General features: G+C 31.6%; 1 protein-coding gene across 1 annotated transcript in view; it reads left to right on the plus strand.

Annotated features, from left to right (window-relative positions):
* The first annotated feature begins 631 nt into the window (after positions 1 to 631).
* Positions 632 to 13,787, plus strand: part of LOC124356185 (protein Gawky) — a 139,901-nt gene continuing 126,745 nt past the window's right edge. The window contains exon 1 of the mRNA XM_046807362.1: positions 632 to 779. The gene's annotated coding sequence lies outside the window, so the exon portion shown is untranslated. The remainder of the gene's footprint in view (positions 780 to 13,787) is intronic.

A 13,787-nucleotide genomic window follows, 5' to 3' on the forward strand; every position in this document is an offset into this window, starting at 1 on the left:
CACTGTAGTGGGGTGAAAATTTCATGTAGGTGTAGTGTAATAATATATTAATATATACTGATCATTGTACTTATTTACTATATGTTCAGTTGGAAAGCTTGTTTAATTCATGTATTTATATGCAATGCACTTACTACGAGTAAACTGTATCTTCTGCAATTAACTGTAATTATGAGTAAAAATAAAATAGTTTACGTTTTAATTTGACTTAATAAACATTATTTTTTGTTTCAATCAGCTAAATTTTAGTAACGTAATATAATACAAATTGCAGGGCGTCTCCTAAATTTTTATGACAAACTCAATAGACTGTCAGTCAGCTTTGAGTATAGATAAAAAATAGTTTCTTTCCGTTTTTACAAAAAGATACTGTAAAAAAATGATAAGGTTATTAATGTTCTAGTTTCCCTACGGCATCAGATTTCCAAAGGAATCGGCAGGATACTCTTTGTCAGCAGAACATTCAGATTCAGTTCACCAATCCTGTTTAGCTGACCTGTGTCCTCGTCCTGAAATCTCTTAGTTTGGAGTGCAGCCGCCTATGGAATGCTGTCTATGAGCGCTAACGTAGCTACAACCGCGCGCGCATGCCTGCCGCGTTCCTATTTCGTAACATTTCCCCCTTCTCGATCTACTTCAATTCGCACCATTACCCTCTCCTAATCCACCGTCTTAGTAGAGAAGGAACGTTGGATTTTTGTATGTTTTGAGTAGTAATGGATCAGTATTTGTGATGAAATCAATGGTTTCAGTGTTAAAATAGGATACTTTTACATGTGGTAAGTTACGATTTTATTTTCATTTTTTCAAATAGCATAGTTATAGCAGATAGTTATTATATTTTTTGCTCACAGTGAGGTACCGTTTCCAGTTTGTTTTTGTTGTGGAGGTGCTACTGACGTTTTAGACAGAAGGTACACAAATAGATTGCACACACAGTAATTTATTGCCCTATCCTATTGCCCAGTAATTTATTATTAGGCCTATCAGTACTTCAACGACTAAATTTTAGATGTTACTATATATTTTGTGTCAAACAATGTACCCAAAATTGATAAGCTAAAAAATTAATTTCTTAAGTTAAATAGGCCTATTTTTTATTGGCCTATTAAGGGCTCAATTTATAAAATAACATTACTGAGGGAGGCTTTAATAAGCGGCCAGCCTTCACCTATTAGATTGTTATTATCAAACAATTCGATATATTATTGTATAATAATGGTACATAACAGTATTTATACTACATTAAAAACAAGAAGAGTAGATGTTAATAAGCGGCCTACATTTGGTAAATGTTAAATGCCAATATAAGAAAAACATCAGATATGCGTATTTGCACATCAAGTGATTTTCACGTAACATCCAGCTATTTTAGTAGAAGAGTATTCATCTATCCAGAGATACTGTTATGATCTTCCTACTATCAATATTCAGCAGTACTATAGGCGATATAATTTACCCTAGACACGAACTAGAACTAGGGTCAATCTGTATGAAGTGATACAGTGACAGTTGCTTTCAGACCAATTTTTATATTTTAAATTTTGTATTACTTTTTAGTGATACAAATCACTAATTCAAAACAAGATTTTATAATTGTTTGTCTTACTCCATTTTGGAGATATGGCCATTTTTGTTCAGCCGCATAGATTCAGCAAAGTCTATTCTACAATTTAGGTTCTTAGAACTAAAAGCGGTACTTTGTATTATCATAGTATTTATTCTCTTAAGTCAGGAGGATGAAAAATATTTGGTGTTTTCTATAAAAAATTAGATAAAACTAGAACACTTTTTATAAAAGTTTTGGTACACCTCTAAAGGGCGTAGTCAACACAGACTTTTAATGAACTCTCTTATACTTGCATTGTCATATAGGTAATAGAATTATTACAAGTTCATGTACCCTCCATTGATATAAACAATATGGATTGCTCGTGGGGTGAGAGTTCCATGGTCCGGCAACTCGCTACTCCCTCCGATCACAGTTCGGGTAATAATCCCTGGCAGCCCTAGGGAACTATGTTATCCTGCTGTTTAAAAAATTCTCTGGGATATTGTATACTTCCTAGAATTTATTCTGTGTTGGCGTTTATGAGCCTTATTATATCTTCTTTTGATCGTAACAGTTTTTAAGTTAGCCTATCTATGAAAGCAGATTAAATTACTTTTTACAGGCAATAAAACAAGTGACACTGTATTCATTCTTATTTTGTAATAATGTATGGAAAACACTTTTTTAAATTTCATTCTAATGGCAAAATCATTACATTTACACAAACAATCAGGAGATAGCTAGATAATAAACGGCTATACAACCTAGACACTAACATAAAGATAAATTAAATATACAACAATGGATAAAAATCAAATAATAATAATATACAGTAACATGTAACGAAATATATATAAATATGTATATGAATAGTATTGTTTACAATGTGTAATAAAAACTAAACAATAATTATTCAAGAAAACATAAAAAAGTAATTGCCACTTTCTGAATTTTAATTTGTTTTTGTACCATAAACCCAACCTGGAAGGCCTGTAAAAATAATCTGCTGATTATAAGCAATGCATTTATCTTGGTATTCAAATTTAATTAACTTTTATGTTGATTTGAAGTCTAAATTATAGTTAAATGCTAGGAGATAATAGTGAGTTCATCTATTAGATTATAGACTACATAGGTAGGAAATAAAATGATCCTACACTACTAACATTTGAGATTGTATTTACTAAGAAAGAAAAGGGTTAAATGTACTTGTTGATGCAAAAACCAAACTAAACATTGCTGAACAGAACTATTTTGTTTAACTTCTGACGAATGCCAAGTATACACCCTCCTAGTGACAAACTGTTTTCCCTTGAAATGTAGATGGAGCTTATATTGGTAACTGATAACTTACTTACATTAAAACATAAAACCAATATTTAATACTTTTATTTTTTGTGAGGCCTTGCTATCGAAAGGCCTCACAAAAAATAAAAGTATTAAATATTGGTTTTATATTTTAATGTAAGTAAGTTAAATGTTTTTCTTTGCTAAACTAAAACACAATTTTTTACAATATATTTACTATAAATTTTATTAATCTTAATTTGTGAGTATCCTTTCCTAATTCAACGTGCAATAAATGTTATTGGAAACTTTGCTTATTAATTCTCTACATTCATATATAACCAGTTGTATTGAGTCTGTGTGTCGATACCTTTAGTTTGTTGCTTATAGGCTAGTTGATATTTAGAAATAATATTGGTAAAATGCTTATAGGAACTTAAGTTACTATCAGCACTAGTGACAAACGTTTATAGGCACACTACACAATTCAAACTCGAAGTTAATTTATTTACAATGAAACCAGATATGTAATAAAAAATATTAAGTTTGTAATATGTACTCGTAGATGATTCTTATCTCTCCTTATAACTGTTAAGCACCGTGTTTGTTTTAGGCTACACTCTTCTATTTCAGAAAAACCCATTATTGCATTTTGAATTTGTAGAGTCAAAGCTTAAGCTATTGCTTTTTTCGAAGATTGCACACTGTTCCTCAACATAATATTTTTAAAGGCTCGTTGATACTGTTTTACATTTGAGTTATTATTATGCCTTTCCCGAGATCTCGTGCATGTAAAAAACAGTTTCAAATGGTCTTAAACATGTGTTAAAATATTTAAACTGTAATTCATCTAACAGCTTTTTTGTGAAGATTCTTAGAACATATGTTTATTTATCATAAAACCTAGCCCAAAGGTTTTTATGGGGTGTAGCAGGATCTTAGCCCCTTCAATCTTCTTCTAACATTTCATTATCAAGGTTTACATTCTTTTTTTTACATTGTTTTAGATATTTTCATAAGGGTGTCTGCTATTGAAGAAGTAAAACAGCCTATAATGACTAATACATTCAACAGTGGGTTTTGCCCCAACAAATTTCGAGTTCTGTGTGGATATTAGAAACTTAATTGCACCAGTAACAACAGCATTTAGGGTTTGTACAGCAAGATTCACATTGATTTTGGTATTGTAATAAAAATATGTTTGTCAATGAGTATTGATAACATTCACACGTATTTCAATAACTATTTTTTGTAAAACCAAACAAAATTTTTTTCCACACTATCTTAATTTGAGAGGGTTAAACAATCTACGAAACAACAAGGCAAGGGGTATGGGGATACTATCAATATAAAATATAGTTTGCTTGTACTAGTGCTTGAGTTATGCCTCAACGGTCCACATCCCATGTCTTACCCACATCACTCAACAGGTGCGCGTCCTACCTGATGTATTCTTACACTCTGTTATATACGATGAGAAGCAAGGAATGTTCATTGGTTGTTTAAGTTTGGGAAATAACTTAAAAATTTGTTGGAAATAAGACATTAGTTAGTGAATCTTTAGTTTTTCAAATAGTGTCAACAAGATAAAACTTTAAATGTACAGTTTTTTTTTTATTGACAAAATATAATTTGTAGGTACACATCTAAATGAATTATAATATCTATTACTAAATTGTATGAATCAGGTATTCATGTACATAATTTTACTTTTTATGGTATCTTTCAAATATAACTGCAGTTAAAAAACTTAGTTTTAAACTACCCGATAAATAAATTTTTAATTTGAAAGTAAACCGTTAAAATTTAAAAGTCTGTGTCATTCTTGATGTTTGTCGCATGCTTTAATTGGCTTGCATTAAGTGTACATTAAAATTAATAGATGGTATTGTTGATTTCAAACATATTACACTACTTAATACCATGCAGAAAGAACAAGGATTTAAGTGTTATAACAAACTTAGTGAAAACACCACTTGAAACATTAGGAGATATCCTAACATTTGATATCTTTCTCTTCTTTGTTGGTTTTATATTGTGGTGTCATTACCTGATGAATTATGAATGTTTTTCAAGTCGCCCATTTAGGCAGGTTGTTTGTTTATTTGTCTAGCAAAGTAAATTGTGTTGTGTTTATTTGTAATCAAGTATTTTGTGGTTTTACTTATGACTGTTACTATAGGATTTTAGTACATAAAATTGATCTTTTTACGGAAATTTTAGGTGTACATTATTTCCTACCTAGACTTAATTTTATTTAGAACCCATTGATTAATATTTATTATCATATAAGTTTGTTAAAATATGTCAAATGTGAGTAATATTTGGCAATTCAGTAGGAAATAAGTTTTATACAAATGGTACATTTTTATTTGTATTTATATCAACATTTTATAAAAGATTTGGTGGGGAAATTGAGAAGAATGGCAAAAGTAAAAACCACAGTTGGGTCAGACACACTCTGAAGTCTTTCAATGCCAAGAGATGCTTACTTCAATTTAAAAAATATTTACTATTTTTAGTTCCGGCTTGATGTTTTTTGCCTTATTAGTTTTTACAATATAGTTTTGTATACACATACTAGGAATAAGATAAGTTAAAAGCTAAAGTTAATGTATTTTGTTACGTCCTGACATTATACTCAAGTGATATCAGAACTTCCCAGTATATTGATGGAATAACAACTTTTTGAATTCAAGGAATGATATCAAAACTAATTGACCTATTTCTACAAAAGACTCTCCTATACTATTTATGTGTAGAAAGTTAAAAGCACCCTAAATGCATGCTGACATCACTGTTGTAATAATTGGTGCAAGGGTTTCCCCTGTAGGAGGAGGTATGCAGGTGTTGCGGTGGCATCTCCTCTGGCAGCCAACCTAGCACACAAATAGAGACAATCTTGAGTGCGCCAGAGTTGATTTATTGGACCTGACCGATTAGACATTATCAACATTGCAGGATTTGTTTCCTAACAATTATTTCAGATGAGATTTTGTGCACACATTGTGTAACCTATAACTTCATTAATAATATTAGTATTATTTTATTTTCGCCATTGATGTCAGAACGTGTCTTCTGAGGGAATAATGGAAGGTCACAAAGATATGAACTCTCCAATCACTCTTCTCCATATATGGAGAGTAAGTAGGATACACTGTGCAGTCAGGAGAGTTGAGTAATAATTACTAGACCATGAAGTGTCTGTAGAGAGACTAGTTCTATTCTGTATTGACCAGATTCTACATTTTGTACTATGCAGATTTCATTGACGATCTATATAAAGGTGTTTGATATTATGAGCTACTTTGTTTCACAACACTATATAATGTCAATCATACTATTTGCATTTAATATCCCTAGTGGTAGCTAGTGGCCTATTGTACCTGATCAAGCCAATTACATCATGGAGACTCGTATATTGTTCAGCTTTAAGTTACTGACTGTTTAATTCTAATAAAACGTAAACGGTTGCCTTCAAATGGAGTGAACATGTCCATTTGCATTGCAAACAAATTTAAACACAATGAAGATGGCTGAAAATTATGGCCTTGCAGAGAGTTTGTGTGTTGCAAACTAGAGATTAGTCACAGTTTTTCAGTGTGTAGTTGTTCAAATATTTCAACTTGAAACATTCATCAAAACCAAATCACTCCGCAAATGAAAAAATAATTAATTTTATATTGGATTTAATTCTGAATGATGAGATACTATTTACTGGTGCTCCAATTGTTAGATAAGTTATAAATTTTCGATACTTGAGGAAATATAGCAACAACATTATTAACAGTTCACATATTGTAGCACCTTTTTTCTTTGCTTCTGTCAAAATAAATAACCATAAGTTTTACTAAGGACCTGTCACACAGTTTTAAAGTTGAGTTTATGATTTTGTCTGCTCTATATATGTTTTCACATGATGTGATATATTCTTAATCACTGTCGCTCAACCACAGCGTCCCTGGCAGGATTTCGAGGCGTCTCAGGGCGGCGCGGCGCACCCTTCGAAAAGCATTGATGTAGGGTCTGCTTCTTTTCTATACCAGTACTAATATTTGGAATAAAAATGTACAGTCACTTATTAGTTAGTAAATGTTACATAGTTTATGAAGCATTATGTAGAATGATGATAACAACTTAATAATAATAATATTGGTTTGCATAATCAAAAGTAGGGGAAGAAACAATTCTCATACCTTAACTCTTATATCTAAAAATTGTACGAAAGCATTTGATAAGAGACCTTCTAAAAGATACTATTGCCAGCAATACAAAACAACATACACATTTACTAACCACCTTCAGAGTTTAGGGCTTTCCCATAGTAGTTTAGGAGCCAAGGGCCAATTTACACTATATAAGCACACAACCTGCTTTATCTTGAAAAAAGAAAAGGGCAAATAATTTGGAAGTAGGGGAGAAGAGGATCAACTGTGTTCTGATGCCAGAAATCAACGTGTTCAGGTGGTAAAGGGAAGAAGTTAAGTTATAGCTGAAACTGATATAAACAAATAGTAATAAACCATACAGGGTGAACCAAACAGCAGTTTGAAACTGCCCATAGATTCCATTCATAGAAAGAACTAATCCTATGACACGAATCCTAACTGGTTTATTAACTACTCATAACTTATTTCCTGAACTATTTGTAACCTATTTCCTGAACCAGTTCACTTAACAAAACTAAATTAATTTTATTATTTGAGACAAAAAGAATAAATACAAAACAAAATCTATAGATTCTACTTAACTGGCATTCGAAAATACAAATGCCGGTTTTCATGAACAAAGTCTACTCATTTTCACAGGCCAAATGCAGAAAAAACAAATCTATGAATAACTGTACCTCAAAAAACGGACGTGGATTTTGATAAAACTTTCTATACTACGGTCTACTATATTATATTAATACTCTCATTCTTAGGCCACACCTATTTTCGGAGATATAGATTTTTCAGGTCAACTACTGAAAAAATCTGTCATTTTACATGTCATTATTTTTAAGATATGTGTATGTCCTCTAGTATTATTTATAAGACTGAAACTGTATGTAATAGATGGTCAGTCACCTGAAAAATGGTATAGCCCATTTTGGTTAATCTTTGCATACATATTCTAGTTAACCTAGCATACAATTATGTACATTAATCGTTATATCTTTAGTATTGAAGAATATGTTGGTTGAGCTATTTATTCAAAAGAACGGAAGAAGAACCTGGATTTGAACCATACCAAGCCAGGAACCGCCAACAATATGAACACATTACATTAACATTGCTTATATGTGTGTCACATTTTGTTAAAATAGTTACATTATTAAGGACATTCACCTTGCTTTATCCACAGTAATTTCTTTTAGAAGAAGCATATTAAGGAATTAGTAATGCATGTTATGTGCTCAGTTATAAATTTTTCTAGTTACAAATTATAAAATTGATAATAAAACATGTACTTATTCTGTTACTAAGCAAAAATATGACACTATAAGTTAGGAAATCGTTATTTGGTTTGTCTAAAGTATGTGACCGAGACAGTAACTTTGAAAATCTATATATCTCCGAAAATAGGCATAGTTATAAATGAGGGCAGTAATGTAATATATAGTAGACTGTGTATAGAAAGTTTTACCAAAATCGGCTTGTAAATTTTTGAGATACGACCATCTATAGGTTCTTCCAGTAGTTTACCTGAAAAATCGATATACCTCTGAAAATAGGCGCGGCCTAAGAATGAGGTTTATATTGTAGTAAAGTAGACTATGTATTGATTGTGTAAAGAAAGTTATATAAAAATAGGCTCGTAATTTTAGAGGCACAGCCATCCATCGGTCTTGCCAGTATTTTTACATGTAAAATTGATATAGATCTGAAAATAGGCGCGGCCTAAGAATGAGGTTTATATTGTAGTAAAGTAGACTATGTATTGATTGTGTAAAGAAAGTTATATAAAAATAGGCTCGTAATTTTAGAGGCACAGCCATCCATCGGTCTTGCCAGTATTTTACATGTAAAATTGATATAGATCTGAAAATAGGCGCGGCCTAAGAATGAGGTTTATATTGTAGTAAAGTAGACTATGTATTGATTGTGTAAAGAAAGTTATATAAAAATAGGCTCGTAATTTTAGAGGCACAGCCATCCATCGGTCTTGCCAGTATTTTACATGTAAAATTGATATAGATCTGAAAATAGGCGCGGCCTAAGAATTTTATATATTGTAGTAAAGTAGACTATGTATTGATTGTGTAAAGAAAGTTATATAAAAATAGGCTCGTAATTTTAGAGGCACAGCCATCCATCGGTCTTGCCAGTATTTTACATGTAAAATTGATATAGATCTGAAAATACGCACGGCCTAAGAATTTTTAACTTTGTTCACTATAAATCTGTATTTGTAGTATTTATCTTCACGTTATTATTAAATTAATATATATTTTGCATGGGTTAAATTAAGTTAATGAACTAGGTTAGGATTCAGTTTAGGAACTAGGTCCAGGTACTTGTTCTTTCTATGGATGGAATCTATGGCCAGTTTCATGTGGGCAAGGTAAACCACCCATCTGTGATGTATAGGAGCTGAACCAAAAACCCTAATTTCCTTGTTTTAACTAAAGCTCCTATATTTCAACCCCAAAGAATTAGTAAAATATTTTGTAACACCTAAAATATACTCCAAAATGCCACTTAGTGGGAGGGGGGACGGTTTGAAAGATTTTCATATGTAAAGGTAGGTTGAGCCTAACCTTATTTTAAAAGTTGTACGATTTCATAGTTATTTTTTACTGTTACCTCGTTAGAAATTGTAGCAAATCCAGATTTTTTTTACCTAGGCTACCAAAGAAGTGTTCTTTCTAAAAATATATTTTAGTTGTCACTTTTTAGCATATTTTAATATTCAAAAAAAGATAAAATTTAGGGTATTTCAAATTTGTAAAACCTAAAAAATGTATAATATAGGAAAATATGATTTCATTACACCTACCATTAGCTCTCTTAAAAACTGAAATTGGTTGTAATTAAAGTTTGGTTTTGTCAAGGTTGGTTCAGAAATTGCACCAAAAATACTAATTTTCATGCATTTTGTTGCATTAGAGCATTTTGCAATAACTTAAAAGTATGCAAACTTATAAAACCAAACTTTAAATACATAGAAATATGTTTTTAAGAGAGCTATTGATAAGATGTAGTGAAAGTCATACCTTGCTATTTGAACTTTTTAGGTTTTACGAGTTTGAATTCAAAATTTCCTAAAAAGTGAAAACTGTAACATATTTTTAGAAAAAGAATAACTTACTTCTTTGGTAACCTTAAAATTTGAATTTACTAAAAAATTTAACGGAGTAACAGTAAAAGAAAACTTGTGAAATTGTACAACATTGACATTTTGGACCACTCTGTATACAAGAAGCGTAGTAAATTAACACTTTAATATATTCAAAATGTTCAGTGATTAGAGAGACCTTAAAGTGAGGTACAGTAGAACCTAACATTTAAAAATCTTTCATAAGTAACTCCTACCCCACCCCCCCAAGTACCAATCTGGGGTTTTTCTGGTTGTTAAAAATTATATTCCTGAATTTTATGTGGTGGAAATATTGGGGTTTTCGTTCAAACAAAGGGTGTAGGTTTCTCAGTTCAGCAGCTATTCATTGTGTATGGGTGGTCTACCTCACTCTGTATAGTGCTAATTATGTAGTGAAGTTAGTCAATAATACACCAACATTTCAAAGGGCATAAAATTGATGGTGGAATTTAGAGTTGGGTCTATAGTGATGCATATAAAACTTACTCTACAAAGCTGTATCCTCTAGCAATAGAATCCTGCAAAGTTATATAAAGTAATGGTTTTTTTTTTAATAATATGTGCACTGTTTGATCAGATAGCATCTAATTAGAAGTTAGTGTGGATTCTTCTATTTGGAGATTTAGTGCTACATCACCATCTTGTCAATTTGTTGAAATTCTAGGCCAGTTACATTATACCCGAAAGACCGAAAGGGGAGTGGGAAGGTCCTATCCCTGCTATGTTATATTTTTAAACTTTAGGTACACTTTTCTCAGGAACTATAAGAGATATGGAGTCGAAATTTTATACAAGTGTACTCCTATGTAATGTAAAGCAACATTACTAGAATTATTGTATTATTTTTTTATGCTGAAAAAAAGTTTTATCTGTAATTTTTTTACCAATTTAACTATAAATTTAAATCCAATAATTCTAGAACTGTAGCGTGGTAATGTGTAGGTGTCCCTGCATTAAAAAATTGAACTCTGTATCTTTTATAGTTCCTGATAAAAGTGTACCTTTGTACAAAAAAAAATCAATTATCGGCAAAAGAGTGACAAAGAAAATGTACTTATCGGTCTGCTTAGAAGAGGCCTGCAATATAATCTGAATCATTTCCTTGTTTTCTTGTAGCTTCCTCTTTGCTTTCTTGACTTTTTGACATTTCTTCTGTTGCTCTTTCTGTTTTCTTCAATCGTATTCTGTTCATGATAGGAAACATGTCGATCAAATTTTTAGATATTTTTAGTCCTAATTTATTAAAGACCCTCAATTTAGTGTAATAACCGTTATTAAAGGTTAGAACTGCATCATTGACACAGAGTTTCAAGGTATCCAACCTAATAAACATGTTTTTTGGAACTTTTGACCGAACTATGTTTTATAAACTTTCATTTTGGCTTTGTGCTTGGCTATAAAGGCACTTTTTTTAAAGTTCAGGATTTAATAAGTCAGTAAATATTTTTTCCATGGTAACTAATATAGCTTCAGGAAGGATTTATGGATGTAAGGCTGCTTCAGTTCTTTTGCTTTATTATAGCTACACCAAGAATCAGCTCCCTTTAGGCATCAGCTATGCTGGGAGGTTTCGTCGGTTGATAGCTTATGGAAATAAACTGCCCATATATTTTTTTCATGCCTTGTACTTCAGTATTATCTGACACAGCTTGTCTTATGGCTAATACATAATATGTTTGTAACTTTTCAATTCTAGATCAATGAGCCTAATTTTACTTCAAATCTTAGGAATAGAACTCACAAGGGAACAAATTAAAAAATCTAATTTTGTTTATGTTTAGTAAAAGAAAACAAACAAATCTGATAAATGGCCACAGATGGTAGCTTGCAGTAGTCAGTACTGACTGGTACTACCAATGTAACGGAACCAAAATACACCAACAGTTTTGTTTTTGTAGTACTCCAGAAAGTGAGGCCTACTCTGGCGCTACCATAAAGCAAAAACTTGAGACATACTATGTTGTATGTTGTTATATTGTAAAAAGTATACTTAGAGTCATTGTACAAAATTTCTAAGACCAGATCCTAAAAGAGAAAGTTTCATTCTATAAAACTGAATTAAAAACAGAAAAATCACCAAAAAAATCATATTTGGCCCTTCCCATTCTCCCTTAAAGCAAATTAAATTAAACTAAATTGAGCACCTTCAAACTTTTTCTCACAAATATTACACTATACCCAAGAATTGTTAAGATTTATAAATATATAATGTAATATAATAATTTTGTATCATCAATAATGAAATCTGTTTTACTACGACCCAGAAATCCTTGTTTTGCTACTATTTTTCCAAATAGCCTAGTTGCTGTCAATAAATTGTTTTCGTTAATCTTCAAAAAGCTATAAAAGCGAATTTAAATTTTTAGCTTTCAAATATAATTTCTGTTACCTTAGTTTTGATTTCTGAGGTAATATATTCCAATCTGGGACAGTTCAAACTTAGTATGGATAGATCTGGGAGGAGATCTATCACCCCAAACTCCCCCACCCCTTCCTTGATGCACACAATAGTCAGCATTGTTGATCTCTCCTGGATGCCACAGGGGTGCGTATTCTCCCCTCCGATCTTGCCTTTCTTCCTTCATTCCCTAACGGGCGGACACCAACGGCTTTGGCGGGTGACGTACAGTACTTCTAGAATTATCGATTCCCGAGGAGGGGGTGTTGCGACACGTGCGGGGTTTCTCTCGTACGGCTCAGTCTTTTTGACGCGAAGGCTTATATAGCTACGTGGATAATGAGCCGATTCATTTTGTATAGATATTTAATTCCAGTACAATGTCACTGGACTTCATTCTGGTATGCGTATCGATAACACGCTCTGATGAAATCTCATATTGGGAATAGTGTTTAATCCTTAATACTATCTATAAAGACAATTTTCGAACTCTGTACATACAACATTCAAAAATAGTACCTACTGTGAACTTTATAATCACTGTTTAGGCCAAGGAAAACACATTACGTGTAACTAATTATGCAGTATTAGTTTGTTTGTATAGTTGTTTTATTAAAAGATTTATGAACTTTTAAGTTTAGACTTTTAATTTGTACAAGGCTGATTGGTTTTAAACCATTGAGGGTAAACAGTTTTTATTCTTAATGAACGCCGTTTAAAATTTCTAGAAAGTATAACAGCTAGAAAGTTCCAATAGACGTAGTTAGGTATAATCCCCAAAGTGCAAAATCGTGATGTGACTGTGATATTCGGTTGGAAAATAAACATAATATATTTTGTCACTGATTAGCAGTGTATTTATGTAGGATTGATGTCTAGTAAAAAAATCTCATTTAACTTATTCTAACAACTTATTTTAACAAACAAGATACTAAATAAGTCTTGTCTTATTCAGTACTATTTCCTTTTGATGTTTAATTTTTAAATCGACCCTAATGTTGAAACTAGATTTGTCCTAATTTGACTTAAGACTATAATGTGCGATAACAACCCTTAACCTAAGAGTTTGAGAATTATTATGACAATGAAAGAAATCTCAAAACAGCCGACATTAAACTAATAATTTCTTACCTATCGAAACATATTTTGTGAGTCCTCACCAAAAAGACAATTGCCCAAAAGGTCTTCAGAAGTTTCTAAACATCCTATAATGTGGTTTAATAGTAATTTGGTAACTTTGCCGGTTGG

The sequence above is a fragment of the Homalodisca vitripennis genome, chromosome 2, assembly GCF_021130785.1.
Source record: "Homalodisca vitripennis isolate AUS2020 chromosome 2, UT_GWSS_2.1, whole genome shotgun sequence".
Lineage (NCBI taxonomy): Eukaryota > Metazoa > Arthropoda > Insecta > Hemiptera > Cicadellidae > Homalodisca > Homalodisca vitripennis.